General features: G+C 33.8%; 1 long non-coding RNA gene across 14 annotated transcripts; it reads left to right on the forward strand.

Moving 5' to 3' along the window:
* The first annotated feature begins 242 nt into the window (after positions 1-242).
* Positions 243-11,759, forward strand: LOC100787969 (uncharacterized). 14 transcript variants are annotated; one of them, XR_005888147.1, is made up of 9 exons: positions 266-462; positions 602-650; positions 1,238-1,379; positions 1,458-1,571; positions 1,740-1,802; positions 3,496-3,574; positions 3,756-5,271; positions 6,309-6,411; positions 6,523-7,945. It is a non-coding gene; the product is annotated as an uncharacterized lncRNA (long non-coding RNA). The 14 variants fall into 14 exon arrangements; XR_005888151.1 differs by having other exon boundaries at positions 273-462; positions 3,756-3,949; XR_005888149.1 differs by having other exon boundaries at positions 275-462; positions 3,756-3,949; positions 5,252-5,271; positions 6,309-7,945.
* Positions 11,760-16,103: the final 4,344 nt, after the last annotated feature.

Consider the following 16,103-nt stretch of genomic DNA (forward strand, 5'->3'; position numbering starts at 1 on the left):
CATAAGTTAAAATCAGTTTTTTTAAGCTATTTAAAATAATTTTTTTTCTTGTTATTTTCTTTTTCTATAAGTGCTTATAGAAAACACTACTAAAAAAACATTTTTCTACGACACCTATTCAAAGGCGGTTGTAATAAAACCGACGTTGTATCCTACGCGGTGGCATTTTTGAAAATATTTTCAACTTTTCAAACTTAAAATGTTTATTTAAAGACGTTTTTAATAGAAACCGACGTCGTCATTAGAGGTTTTTATTTTGTCATTTATATAGGACGAGGGAGGGGGGAGGGTGTGGGGGAGTAGGAGGGCAAGGGTGAGGTGGAGGGTCACAGGGAGGTTGAAATTGAGAGTGATGGCGACGAAGACGACGAGCCTGGTGGAGACAATGACAACGAGGGCGAGAGGGAACAAAAGTCAAGGTGAATGTTCAAAAAACGACAACGTTCATTTTGCCGTTGAGGGGTAACCTCTTTCTCTTCTTTCTATTCAGGTTTCCGCCTTTTCTTCATTTCATTGTTTAATTTTTTATGAACTAGATCTTGCTAGTCCCCAAATATGCAAACATGCTAATGAATCCTTGAATGACTCGAAAAATTTCTAGGTCATATTTTTAGAGAGCTAGATTTGGATATCAACGAACATCTTCCCAGGTAAACTGTAACATGATGAAATTGTTCACATGATTTGGAGTCTGTGGCTGTTTCAGCTTGTTTTCTTTGATTTGTCATGTGTGTTTATTTGGAGTAAGCTTGTTGTTATTGTCTCTAAGTCCTTATGGTGGTCAATTTTGTAGGCTTGCTTTGAGGGAAACCCATTCAAGACTGTTCTAGGACCCTTCAAGCTCTTGTTAATCTCCTTACTGCATGAAAAGTTATATTTTCCCATGTAATAATTGTGGTTGTGGTTTCATCATGATCCTTCACATTATGGATAATTGTGGCTAATGTTGCCACAATTGCAGTTGCAATGCAACCATTGTGGAGAGTCCAAAAACTAAGGATGATTGTGGAAAACTTAGTAATGCTACTAGGGTTTTGAATAGAAATCATTTTGGTTTTTCTGGTGATGCACTATATGGAATTATAAAGGACTAATTCTTGCTTTATTGCTAGTAGCATGACTGTGTTTTTGGAACTTGCTGCTTTCTGCTGCTGATACTTTCTTTGTTTTTGTTTCATTGACTGAAGTAATAATTACTGTTAGTTGGAACTAATTAAGTGTCCGCTGATTGTTGTAGCTTATTGTGTGGCTACCATTGAGTTTTCTAGACGGCAGATTCCAATTGCTTTCCTTCAACGAATCAACGAGGATTTTACCAAGAAATATGTTGGAGGAAAAGCAGCAACAACAGCTGCTCAGAGCCTCAACAGAGAGTTTGGGTATGTATATGTACTGCAAATTTGTATTGTTAATTTACTATAATGACATTAATTATTGGGAAATATTTGTTGCTCAAGTTGAAGGAGCAGATGAAGTATTGTGTTGATCATGCAGAGGAAATTAGCAAGCTTGCAAAAGTTAAGGCTCAAGTTTGACAAGTCAAAGGAGTTATGATGGAAACTATCTAAAAGGTAAAGCAATTATCCTTTTATCCTTTTAGCTATGGATGGGTTGAAAGTGTTTTTTGAGGCTAAAACCCATTTTTTTTTTTGTAGGCATATATGGAGGGGTTTGAATTTAAACTTCTCATAAGTTTTTTTACTGATAAGTTGCTATGACATTTATATCCTATTTGGCAGGTTGTTGACCGTGGGGCAAAAGTTGAGCTTTTGATAGATAAAACAGAGAACATTCACTTCCAGGTCCATTGTTTGTCACTATTGCATATTTTTAATGATTATGTAAATGCAAAGTATTAAATTATGAGAGATAGAATTAGAAGCCTTGTGTATCAGGTCACTGTGCACGAGTTTCTCTTTAAACCCCTCTCTCTCTTTTTTTTAGTAAAATGTAAAAATAAAAGATAAAATTAGTGATATTTGGATACTTAATCATTCTAAATACTCTATTAATACATTATTTTTCTCTATCACCTTATATTAACTAACATATTTATATCTCTTATTTTTGTTTTTGTTTATATCTCTATATTTTATCTAAAGTTTGGTATTCATAACTTTCTAATTTGATTTAAAAGAAGGAAAAAATAAATAAGAATTTAAGTAAAAACAAGATGAAAGAAAAAAATATTTATAATTTTTCTTTTCTAAATTACGACCACCTATACCCAAGACTCTTTACCACACACATGATGATATATATCATTTTTTTAGAAAATAATTCATCCAGATTTTACATGCTTATCCAATTATAAATTATCAAATTTTAGTACATCAATTATTGATTAATTATGCAGAAAGACATAGGAATTAAACTCTAAAAATAATAAATTAGTAATGTTTTGGATTTTTGTAGCTAAAAATACTTAATTGTTTTGGAAAATTGGGGATTGCCAACTTGGAGGCATATGTTGACTCCTATATTGGGTTTCAAAGCTTTATAGGAATAAAATCTTAATCGGCCAGGATTACTGCCTTGATGAATCTCATAACTTTGTTGAAACAAACCCTCCCCTATTTTCTGATAGTCCTAACTCCTTAACCTGAGTTCATCTTGAGAATTCAGACACATCTTATTTTGCCCTTGTGAAAATTGGATCTGCATCCCTCGAAACAAAATGAGTATATCCTTTTGAATTTTGTCTCATGGTTTTCATTGAATTTCTTCATTGCTATCATTTAATGCTGAATTTCTTCATTGCTATCATTTTCTGCTTTTCATTAATTGATGCGATCCAACTAAACATGCAAATGTTAATCCATAAAAAGTTTGAATATGTTGGTCTATGAATACATGCCAAATAGTAGCTTGGACCACTTCATTTTTGGTAATACCACCGCTGCAAAACTATGTAGTTTTCTTTACTAGCAACTTGGAAAAGCTCTGCTAGCATATTTACTCTTTTGCCAAGTTTAACTTATTAAAATGTTAGCAAATGAGATTTGACTACCTCACTCTTTGTCAGCCGTAGTTCTGATTTAGAAATAGTGAAGTCCAAATTGAATTAAAAAAGACAAAGTGTGATATGAAAATAGGATATAAGATGCTTTAAAAAAAGAACAACATATGTTGTATGTGGATAATTACTCTAGGATGTCACTCTCCCCTTAGCAAAGGAAAAGATGATGATAAATTGTATGGGATGTCATTCGATTAATAAAGGATGTAAGTCCTACTTGAGGTGTGCATAAATGGTTTTGTGGGAAGGTTGTGCTGTGATTGTTGAGATTTAAGAATTATAGTGTGGAATTTTTTTATTGGTAATGAAAATAGAATTAAAGAAAGTAATTTTTGAGAAAAAGAATGAGCCAATTAGTAGATGTTTGGATGTGTAAATTTGGAGGATTAAGCGCATATAATAAATTATTCAATTTGTGGTTTGATATATTAGTTTATCTTTTAATAATTTTTAATGTTATGCTTTTTACCTTCTAGAAAGTTGCTCCAGAGACAGCTGAGGCAGCTTCACATTTATTCTTGATGATCCTACTGGAAACAACTTCATTGAAAACCCGTAAGAGATCATACCTCTTTTTTTTATAATAAATAATAAGAGTAGTTTTATTAGAGAAGAGATTATAAGAATAGAGGCTAAGATATCCTCATAACAATGTTATTTAATGTATTCAAAATAATTGTTCTTTTCATAGTTCATAGACATAATCATGCCATTAAATAAATAGAAAAAAATGCAGGAATCTGAGTGATTATAGTTGGTTCCACTCACATTGAAGGAACTCATGATCAAGTGCTAGAAAAGGGAGACGTGACTGCTGATCAAGGGAGGAGAGAACCTCATAGCTGGTCATCGAGCCATTGCACAGAGTAACAATTCAGAAATTGTCGTGGGCCTTAGAGCATGTGACATGCAAGCCCCGAAGGAGTCCAGGTTGAATTTTTCCCTAACATATATTCAACCTTTTCAGTTTATTATGAAGAGATAATATAATTTGTTAATGTTATATGTCACCTAAAATTTGTTAAGATTATGTAATCATTTATTCTTTCAACACGTAAATGCTGTTCAAACTACTTTCGGCCTAAAAAGTGACGTTTTTAATCAGTTTCCGAGAAAAATAGATGAAAAATTTAATATAGTACTCCTATGATTATTTAAAAAAAAAGTGTTTAATTAGAATGTATCGATCTTTTATTTTTTTAGCTTAACCACTGTTGTAGTTAGTTAGTTTAAAGGTGGGTGCAACCACAATAAATAATTAATCATTTATTGTATAATATATTTAATAAATATAATATAATCAATTATTAATCTTTCAATTCACTGTCAAATCTTTATACATTTTTTTTAATTTGAATTATTAATCTTTACAAAAATTATGTATACAACTTTGAATAACTATTGAAGCTAGATTTTTAAGAATTTCATGTGTTAAATATGTACTATTAAGCTAGATTGCTACCTCTCATCCTAGTCGTGGATGTATCCATGTTGTGATAGGGAACAAGCTTTCGGGTCCAATTCCTAAAGCTCTCAAGGAAAAGACAGATTTGCAATTAAGGTTTTTAATACAATATTTCAAATTACCTGTAAGTTTGGTGGCGGTCCCAGGTCTCATTCTAAATGGCCTTACGCCACTGTAAGTTTGGACTTATGAATTATTAGTATATTTTAAATTAAATATTTTACATTACTATTAATTAATAATGCATTTTTAATTAATTTCCATCAATAATTCCTACTACTATTATTATATATTCTTCTTTTCTATGTATCTATATAATCAAATAGTAATAAAAAATATATCATTTTAAAATTTTTAATTTCATTCTTATCTTTTTCTAAGTATTTGTATTTTATGAAATTTTAAATTTTAAAATTACGAATTTTTTTATCACTTTTTTATTTGTTGTTTTACCGTGTTTTTTGTTATTTCTTGTTATTATGTTAGCTGACATACCTTTATTTTATTAGCAATTTTTTAAAAATATTATTTTTCAAATTATTATTAAATTTTAAAATAATAATATAACTTTGATTATGTTATCCCTTTGTCTGGTCTACCTGAATTCTCTACTCGATTTACTACTTGAATTTTAAAATAATAATATGTTATCGTTGTTTAGTGTTTGTGTTTTATGTGCCTGTTTGACTGTTTGATTCACTACTTGATTTGATCATTTTGACACCCCTATTTTTCATGACCTGTTGGACCATGACACATCACGTTAGACAGGCTTTGATATGCTAAAGTAAGGTTTCCGTAGAGTGTTCCAGACTTCTATTACTTTTCTTTCATTACATTTTCTTGATTTGTTATTGACTGCCAGTGTCTGTATGCTTCAAAATTCTATTGTTTGAGCCATATACTACTTGTATAAAATAAATGTAATTTTGCATGTTGTGACTAGAATGAAATTTTGTCAATTTTGGGCAATTATATTGTCATATTTTTCCCTAGGAAATTAATAGAATAACTATAATGTGAAACATAATCTTACATCATGTATTGAACTATGGGGCGGCTTATGTATAAAGTTGTCGTAGCTTGGAAATTTTACTTAGCGTTATTTGTTACGTTAATTCTTCCGCCATGCATTGCGAAAGTGGACATATTATATTATAGTTACTATTGTCTGATAATTTTAGTGCGTACTAAGTTGAATATCAATTTTAGTACCTGGATATCAATTTTAATGTTTGATAATGTTACTTTTGATGTCCTTTCTAAGATGGTTATTACGAAATAACCGTCTTTGAAAGATTTTCACTTTGATATTTAAAGACAGTTATTATGAAATAACTGTCTTTAAAAGATTTCTTCGTTTGACATTCAAAGACGGTTATTTCATAATAACCGTCTTTAAAAGGTTCATGATTTTCACATTCAAAGACGGTTATTAAGAAATAATCGTCTTTGAAAGATTTTTTTGTTTGACATACAAAGACGGTTATTATAAAGATTTTTTATTTTCACATTCAAAGACGGTTATTATCAAATAACTGTCTTTGAATGAATGTAAATGCTGACACAGCATACAAAGATGGTTATTAGCTAATAATTATCTTTGAAAAGTTCGTACATTCAAAGACGATTATTATAATAACCGTTGTAAAAATTAATTTCGTTTTAACGACATTTCAAACAACGACGGTTGATAACTGTCATTAAATATACTTATTAACCGTCTTAAAAAGTCCTTTTTTTAGTAGTGAAAACTTATTCCTTGTGGACCCGTGGTTCTACTTGGGGATGTTCACTCCTTGTTATTATGTTGCCGATAAACAGAGGTTCGCTCACAATTAGAGGAATACAAGGCGCCTTGATCATAAGTTCAATTTTCCATGTGTGTATGGGATTCTTGGGCATTTGGAGGTTTGTTGTCAGCTTAGTAAGTGCATGGCATGCATCTTTTTTGGCTTGTTAGAGCCAATAAAATCCTTTAATCAATTTTAGCATTTTATATCCATCTAGTTAATTGCTTCTTCTTGTGCTGATTTAGGTTCCTAAACCCACTTTCTGTAGTACCTTATGTAACGTTTACTGGACAATGTCTTTATCATCTTGTATTTCCAATGGTAAAAAGTTCTACATTAGTCTCTCAATTTTTCAATCAAATAGGTTGAATGCTTGAATCTTAATTCTCAAGTTTTATGCAATTTAGTTAATTGTAAGTCTAGGACTTGATAATAGGATTATTTACTGACTTTCCATCTATTTTATAGTTGGAAAAATGTATTGAAGTGGGGCTTCCAACACTGATTGTTATGGTTTTCATCTCGTAGGCAAGTGATTAATCTTGCTCGTGTCCTGTAGAATATGTGATAATATATATTACGAAGGCACTTGGAATAATGTTGGTTAAGATCAATATTTATGAGATAGTAATATAAATATATTATGAAAGGTGCAGTTATAATATGATACGACTAAATTTTAAATTCATTATTTTTATTCTTAAATTTTGGTCCATAATGTGTTTATTATCAACTATTCTCCTACAGTATCTTAATCATTTTTTTAGCATCAAGAGGCTTATGTATGACGATTTGAGCTATTTTCCATTGCAAGTGCATGATTACTTGCACAGTTTCTGAATTCAAGCATTGCATATAACCACAAGCTAGAAAGTACTTAGGATCGTGCTGGTCTTATTAGTGGTTTTAAATGGTAAGTTTGTGGGCTCATTAAGTTTTCCCAATTAACGATCAATAACTTGCATGCCTTTCAGAATGAAGGCTTGTTTTATCCACCCAGTTTCATTCTTTTAATAAGATCTTGATTTTTTGGTTTATAGGGGAATTGAGGAGCTTATGATATGAGTAAAAATGCTATCTCTCTCTCCCTCATGTTAGGGGATTTTCATTTATGTTTACAAGTCAATTAAAAGAATTTGTCTACATTTGAGGTAAACACTAGGACCCTTAATAAAACACCTATATTTAATAATTATGTTTGTGCTATGCAACTTCGGTAGTGTGAGATATGGGCCTTCACAGGGGTTGTTCTGTATACAAATCATTGCCTTTTTTTTTCTTTGATTTAGTGTTATTTTCCTATTGATTAGGCTCTCTGGAATTTCTTATTTGAAACCCTTTCAACACTTAATGAATTTATGTTTGCATGTTTGAATTTGATTAAGGTTTGTTAGGCTTTCTTCATGTTTCAGAATTTTACATACATGGAAGTTGCCCCCTTTCAAGTTTGAATGCCTGACATTTGATAACTAATTTAGTATTGTGATCTTGTTTGTCTAACTAATTTAGTGATACAAATAAGATTGCTAATAATAGTAGTAATACATGATCCCTACTTCATTTATAATTATTGAGGCAGAGAGCTTCCTTGATCGTATGTTTTGGTTTTACTTTTCCTAATTAAGCTCTTGGAGGTACAGTTGAGTTGAGATTATATTGTGTACATGATTAGTGGTTCATTTGTGTCCTCATTTGTGGTGGAGTGTTTCAAGGGGGGCAAGAAATAAGTCACTATACTTGCTAGTTTCTGGTTTTTATTTTGCTTGAGTGAAGCTGATCCTTAGGTTTGTTCATGCAATTATTGACAAGGAAAAGGATCGGCAATTTAAAAGTCTTGAGCTTATTGCTTTTGAGAATTTTACATATAGTGAAAGGAGTTGGTTCATGCCCCACAAACAAGTACTCAGAAGGATTACTAGGTAAACGTTAAAGGTCTCTTTGATTTAAGAAAATCTTTTTCATTTTCATTTTTTCAAGATTTACTTTCTAAGACGGTTTTTGGAAAAATCATCTTAGAATCCTCAATTTTTTTATTTTTTTTTTGAAAAAATATTCTAAGATGATTATTTGAAAAAACCTACTTTCTAAGATGATTTTTAGGAAAATTATCTTAAAATTATCAATTTTTTAAAATATTTTTTTTAAAAAGAAAAATATTCTAAGAAGGTTTTCTGAAAAACCATCTTAAAAAATTCACTTGCTATGACGATTTTTCCCAAGAACCATGTTAGAAGCATCCATTTTTTAAAAAAAGAACAATTTCTAAGACTATTCTAAGATAAAATCATCTTAAAAATTATACACTTTTAAAACGGTTTGAAAAACCGTCATGAAAAGTCAATATTTTTTATAAGGTTGACTTCAAAGACAATAAAAAATCATTGTTAAAAGACTCTTAGAGTCGTCATAAAAAGTTATTTTTTTAATAATAAATACAACTTTAAAAAGTAAATTGACCATTTACACATTTCTTTATCATTTACCTGTCAGATATTCTATGAAAAGATATCTAACTTATCTTAAGTAAAAATGAATTTAAATAATTTTATCATAAATAGTTAGTATAATTAAGAAGATTATGTCAATCATCATTAATTAAATCTAGAATTACACCTAAAGATGACAAAGGATGAGAGAGAGGTGGTTGTAGTAGTCCCCATTATGCGTCTCGTTGAGAAATATCCTCCCCATATTTATTCATATCCACGTGAATACACATTAAACGGAAACTATTCATTTGTTTTTAATATTTGCAGATATTTATTAAAAAAATAAAGAAAATCACATAATTATGAAACACAAGAGATTAATTAAACTTGTCCGATTATAAAATTTAAGAGATTAAAATTGCATGTGTCAAATCAGGACAATATTCATCAATTCTAAGCTCTGATACTAATATTGTGACCAAGGAAGTTATAAGTTTATTAGCTGATGATGATTAGGTTTTCATTGTTTCGATATGTCCTTAATTTAGAATAGGAAGATCCCAATCGCGTTTCATCGCGAGTTGCTAACCTAATAACATCAAATGATAAATTGAGAACAACGTTTCATCATCAATTGGTAAATTAAGAACCATATAATTTTTTTATTCAAAGCCATGCACACACAACTTGCCCTAGTGTTAGCGCTTGCATTATTGGTAGTACATGTAAGAGCAATTACCACACGTGATATTGCCCTGCATGGCTACATGGACACGTGCAGGAATGTTTCAATTCCATATCCATTCGGCATAGGCACTTCTAAAGAAACAGGTGAGAACTGTTTCTTGGAAGAAAACTTGAATCTAACATGCCCAAACAACAATTTATATTCAAGGTTTAATTTGCAAGTTTTAGACATAACCCTAAAAGGCCATTTTATGGACAGTTGTTTTATGTCTCCATACTTTGCAATAACACCCTCCAACGGAGTGGCCAATGACCCTTTTCTTAGAACTGCTAGCAATTTCACCATTTCCAGCAAAGAAAACAAGTTCATAAGTGTTGGTTGCGAGACTTATGGCTTCCTCAATATAGCTTCTACAATGGCGTGCAATATTCGACTGGGTGCTTAACTAGATGCTCCAAGTTCCCTGATGATGTAGCAACCAATGGGGATTATTCAGGGATAGGGTGTTGTGAAGTGGATATTCCTCCCAACATGAAGAACATCAGCATAGAAGCATATAGATTCGATTTGTCTTCCAATTACTTCCAAACTTGTGGTCATTCCTTTGTTCCCAAACGTGGCTCCTACAACTTTGATATAAGTCATTTGGAGAAGCCGTTTAACACCATCCCTATGGTTGTTGATTGGAGTGTTAGAGATGACCTGGGATGTGAGGCTTTTAGGAAACGGTTTCGAAAAAGTGCATGCATGGACAATAGCTATTGTCATGACATTGAGATTAGTTATGGATACCAATGCAGATGTTAAGAAGGTTATGATGGAAACCTTTATCATCCCAATGGTTATCTAGGTAATGAATTTTATCCAACATTAATCTATCTATTTATTTTCAATTTGAAGTTTTAATGATCATAGGCTATTGGTTGATCATTTCTATCTATACCAACACTTATCTGTTTTTTATATTTTTTATATTGACAAATATTAGTTTAGTGTTTTATTTGTAATGTGAGTAGGAGAATTTGAATTCATGATCTCTTTCTCTTCTCCTTTCATCCTTAAGTCTCTCTTTTCAATCATTAAGCCAATTTTATATCTTCTCAATAGTTAACTATGTTATAATCTTATGTTATATTCTTGATGAGTTGGTACAGTGGTTAAACACTTTACACTCACAAATGAGGACGATCTAGTAGCGAAGAATCCCGTGTGCGAAAATCTTTTAAACTAAAAATCATCATAGTACCCTAAGTGGAATTGGTCTGTAGTCCAATAGATTAGAAAATACTCGTGACAAGATAAAAAAAAATTTATTTTAAATATTTTTGTTATCCATGTAATATACAACAATTATTATTTTTGGCCCTTTTGTTTTTTTTTTAATTTTTGGTTTCTATTTTTTTTTAGTTACTAACATCATTAATTCCTTCAATACATTTAAAATTTTAAACTTCTAGCTAGTATTGGTTTTATATTATCCCTTTAACGCTTTTGCTTTTCAAAATATTTCATTTCCTTCGTTCAGGAAAAAAAATGATTGCAAAAGAAAGAAAAGATTTAAAAAAATATTAACACAACAGGTGTTTCTATTGTTTTATTTTCCAGTAAATAGTTATATAATGCCTAGTAATGCCTTTTGTTCATTACGCCACTGGAATAGAACAATATTTGGTGACCTGTGTTATTTGACTCGTATGTAGTAAACTACTCCAAAGCAATGTTTCATTCATTAATTGTATTACTTAAGGAATGTGTTACTTTTTTTTTAATAAAATATCACGTACTTATATTGTCATTTAATCATAAATAATTATATATAATTTTATTAATTTTTTTTAATAATTATCTTAAAAATTAATATTAATTTATCATATTGATTTGTAATTGAATATCATTATTAAAAAAATACTATCAGTGCCATTAAACTCTTATTCATCATTTTACTTTCATGACCAATTAATATGCAGATATTGATGAATGTAAGAATTTTACTTTCATGACCAATTAATATGCAGATATTGATGAATGTAAGACAAAAAGTCATACGTGCATATCTGAGAATCATTGTCGCAACACCGATGGGTCTTATGAATGCTTTTGTCCTCCTGGGCAAGTTGGAAATGGAAAATTCGACAAAGTATGCAGGCCAATCCAGCGGAAAAATATTCTAACCAATTTTAATATTGGTAAGCAACTAAGAATTTCTGTTATGTTTAGTAATCAGTGTCACTTTTCCTCCCTTAATTATATGCCAACTCGTGCTGTTTTTTATTTTTTATTTTCTCCTAAAGTATGCATTGATTTCTATTTTCCAGATACTATGTACTCCTATTTGGGGAAACTAAAATTCCTTTAATTGGAACACTAATTTAAGGAAAAAAAATATTTTGATTTAATATAGAAGCCTAGAACTCAAGCTAACAAAATGTTAAGACACATGACTATATAAGAAGGATTTATTTTAATCACCATAATTAAGGTTTTTAACTTTTTAGTGAATCCTAAAATATTCTTATAAGTTTCAATTATTTGGATAAGGAGACTAATTCTTGGTGGGGACCTCAGTCACAGTTTCTAATCCCTCCCGCCCAATGACATTAAGCATAAAGGCTATCATGTTTTCAAGAATATTATTGATGAACCAATAAAGCCATATAGTTAGTCATGGGTAGAATATTGATTGTGCAATCCTTTGATATGTTCCAGCCATACTTAAATGCGGGTGCATGCATAGCTTTTATAGCTCTGCGGTTGATTTCCTGGTTATACTTAGTATATCAAAACAGGAAATTCATTAAACAAAGAGAACAGTTCTTTCGGCAAAATGTTGCAACAAAAAGCTCACAAAAAACCCCCCCCCCCCCCCCCCCCCCATTGCACAAATTTTTACATCAGAAGAGCTAAAGAAGCCCACCAATAACTATGATGAGAGGTTAATCATTGACAACGGAGGTTTTGGTACGGTTTTCAAAGGAGTCCTTCCAAATAGAACAAGACACCCCTCCCCCCCCCCCACCCCATTGCACAAATTTTTACATCAGAAGAGCTAAAGAAGCCCACCAATAACTATGATGAGAGGTTAATCATTGACAACGGAGGTTTTGGTACGGTTTTCAAAGGAGTCCTTCCAAATAACAAGGTTGTGGCTATCAAAAAGTCCAAAGTAGTGGACAAAAGCCAAGTTGAGCAATTCATTAATGAGGTGGTTATCGTGTCCCAAATCAACCATAGGAGTGTGGTAAAACTCATAGGTTGTTGTTTAGACACTGAAGTCCCATTATTGGTCAATGAGTTTGTTAACAATGGTACCCTTTTCCATCATTTGCACAATGAAAATAAGGCAAGTTGTTATGAATGAGAACCCAAGTATAGAGCAATGCGCACAGAATGATGCAAATGATGAGGATGATGCAACAGAAACAGAGTATGCAACAGAAACCAAAAAAGAAGGAGAAGAAAGACCAAAACGAGGTAGCAAAAGGCCACGTTACCTGGATGACTACGTGGCCAAGTGATGAGCTGGCAACAAACTTTGAGAAGTAGAATCTACCAATTCTTCAGAGCCGTTGTGCCATTATGGGTTGTCTCCCCTCAGCACTGCATTTCCAAATTCCTCCAAGGCAGAAAATGCCAAAATCCGTTAGAAAATTGTATCTAGAATTTACAACAGAAACATCTATATAAACAAATGATATGTAATTCTAATGGATATGAAATAATAGAAGCTCTTCCTTACCCTTATTCTGGAGGATCTCAAATCCTAGCCTTGTTCTGTAGTTCACAACAACTTGATGCTTTCATTGCCTTCTTCTCATGACTGACGCAACACGTTCTAAATCAAACATGGAACGCTTAGAGGAGACAGTGGCCAAACTTGCTTCCAACCACCTTCACACCAACGAAAAACTTGATGCCTTGATTCATTGTATTGAGGCACACCTGCAACAAACACACCCAGCAATCACCCTCCTCAAATGAAGCTTGACGTTCCTAGGTTTGATGGATCAGACCCTTCGGGCTGGATATTCAAAATTACACAGTTTTTTTGAATATCACTTAACCCCTGAGTCAGACAGGCTTACCATAACATCCTTCTATGTGGAAGGGCCATCCCTGGCATGATTTCAGTGGATGATGCGAAACCATCAACTCACCACCTGGCCTTGCTTCCTTCAAGCCATTGAGGCCGGATTTGCCCACTCGCCGTACGAGGATCCTACTGGACTCCTCTACAAATTGACACAAAAAGGGATAGTAAAGGACTACCTGAACAACTTCGAAGCCCTCGCCAAAAGGATTGTTGGTTTGCCCCCTTCCTTTCTCCTCAGCTGCTTTATCTCTGGCCTCGACCTTGACATTCATCGCAAGGTGCAGCCTCTCCAGCTGTTTTCCCTTGTGCATTCCACGGGACTCACATGCCTCATGGAGGACAAACTCCACGAAAACCACAAAGGGTTTCGTGGCCGGCAACCACCAGGATCCACTTTTGCCTCAGCACCTCCAGGACCCACCTTTGCTTCAGCACCTCCAGGACCATCCTTTGCCCCACCACCTTCCACAACCCCCTTTGCTCTACCCTTACTAGCCCCTGTTCCCACCAATAACCCTAACCTCCCTCTCTTACCCTCCCTGGCCAAACCTCCTCCTCTTCCCGTCCGACGCCTCATTGTCGAGGAACTTGCAAACCGCAGGGAGCGCGGTTTATGCTTTAATTGTGATGAAAAGTTTACAAGGGGTCACCATTGTGCCCCACAATTTTTTCTTCTCGCCGCGGACGAGGACCACACTTCTGAGGATACGAACCCTAATATATCCTCACAACACAACCCTATTTTAAATGACCCGACCCTTCTTACCCGCACCGACTCACAACATAACCCGACCCTTACCCAACCTCAAACCGAACCACTTCTAGCCCAAATAAGCCTACATGCCCTTTCGGGCCAAACTGCTCCAGAAACCTTGAGACTGGTGGGTTGGATCTCGCACCAGCTCGTTGTCATCCTCGTTGGCGGAGGGAGTACACATAACTTTGTGCAGGAACACCTTGTGAAGTCTTTGGGCTTGAAAGCTCAACCTACTCCGCCATTGCGCATGCTGGTTGGAAATGGAAATGAACTGGAATGCCACCATCTATGTCGAGATGTCAAAATTCTTGTGCAGGGCAAGACATTCATGGTGGACCTTCATGTTTTTCCCCTGTGTGGGACCGATGTCATCCTCGGGGTTCAGTAGCTCAAATCATTCGGACCAGTGTTAACTGGACTATAACACACTGTCTATGAAGTTTATCTACCAAGGAAGCTTAATTGAACTTAAAGGCAATTCAGATAGTTCCCTTCTCACCATTACTACACCTCAACTCCGCCGTTTAACACAGACACACAACGCTGTCGAATACTTTCACATAAGAGTCTGTGATTAGGCTTCATCATCTCCCACACTTCACCCTAATATCCTTGCCTTAACCACTCAATTTTCTTCCCTATTTCAACCACCAACCACTCTTCCACCTTCCCGCAACACTAATCACTCTATCCACCTTTCACCCAACTCTCTTCCGGTTAATGTTTGTCCTTACTGGTACCCTCATTTTCAAAATCAATCTATCTCATTCCTTATCCTTGTTGATTTTGGCTGACCTTTCGCACGAATTGTAGTCGGGTCAGGGATAAGTGTCCATGCGTCATTAGAAGGAGTAATAGTCGCTTCATTCCCAAGTGGCCATCATTGTGCGGAGTAAGTTTTTAAGATGTGCTCATTTGTATAAACAACATCTATATATTGGTAGTAGTTCAGGCTCACGTAACCACAAGCTGCAATAATATGTGAACATGGATAGTGAAGCACAAAATACCTTCCGTGTTGACAATAATGACCATTCAAGTTAACTGCCCACTTTTGTCCGCCACGTTGCGTAATAGGATTGAAGGTCTCCTCTACTTCAAACCTTGTGGAGTGGATGTCATACACGCGAACGATGTGCGAACAAACTTGTTCTTGATTTTTTCTAAGTTCTTTAACAAGCTTTGAACAATATACTTGCCATTCATTTAACTGTCGCTGGGCTTGGCGGCCACACTCAACAAAGTACTTTCAATACCTACTGTACGTTGATTTGACCAATGTTGTTATGGGAATGTTGCGACAATCCTTCAAAACCTTATTGATACATTCTGAGAGGTTGGTTGTCATGTGGTCATATCGACGTCCTTCTCTATCATAAGCCATCGTCCATTTTTCCTTTGAAATGCGATCAATCCATGTTTTTATGGCTAGACTTAGTTCACAAAATTTTTCTAAATTTTGATCAAAAATGTGCTTGCAAGGAGTGTAGGCTGCATAAAATTAGTTATGAATAACAATTTTAAGTATATATGAAAGTTAAATAAACGTGACCATCAAATATGAAATCTTACCCAATTTCTTCAACATTTCTTTTTGTTTGACATTATTGAATTTCCGATTGAAGTTGCTTGCTATGTGTCGCACGCAGTAGACATGATAACCGTGGGGAGGTTGCCAACCAAGTGCTTCGTTAGCGACAACGGACTTTATACTCGCGTGTCGATCAGATATCAGACAAATACCATTTTTATCTGTGACGTGTTCATGCAAGTGTGCCAAAAACCATGACCACGCTGTCAACATCTCACCTTCAACCACCGCGAATGCTAGAGGAAGGACACCACCATTTCCATCTTGTGAT

This window comes from Glycine max, chromosome 13 (genome assembly GCF_000004515.6).
Source record: "Glycine max cultivar Williams 82 chromosome 13, Glycine_max_v4.0, whole genome shotgun sequence".
Taxonomy (NCBI): domain Eukaryota; kingdom Viridiplantae; phylum Streptophyta; class Magnoliopsida; order Fabales; family Fabaceae; genus Glycine; species Glycine max.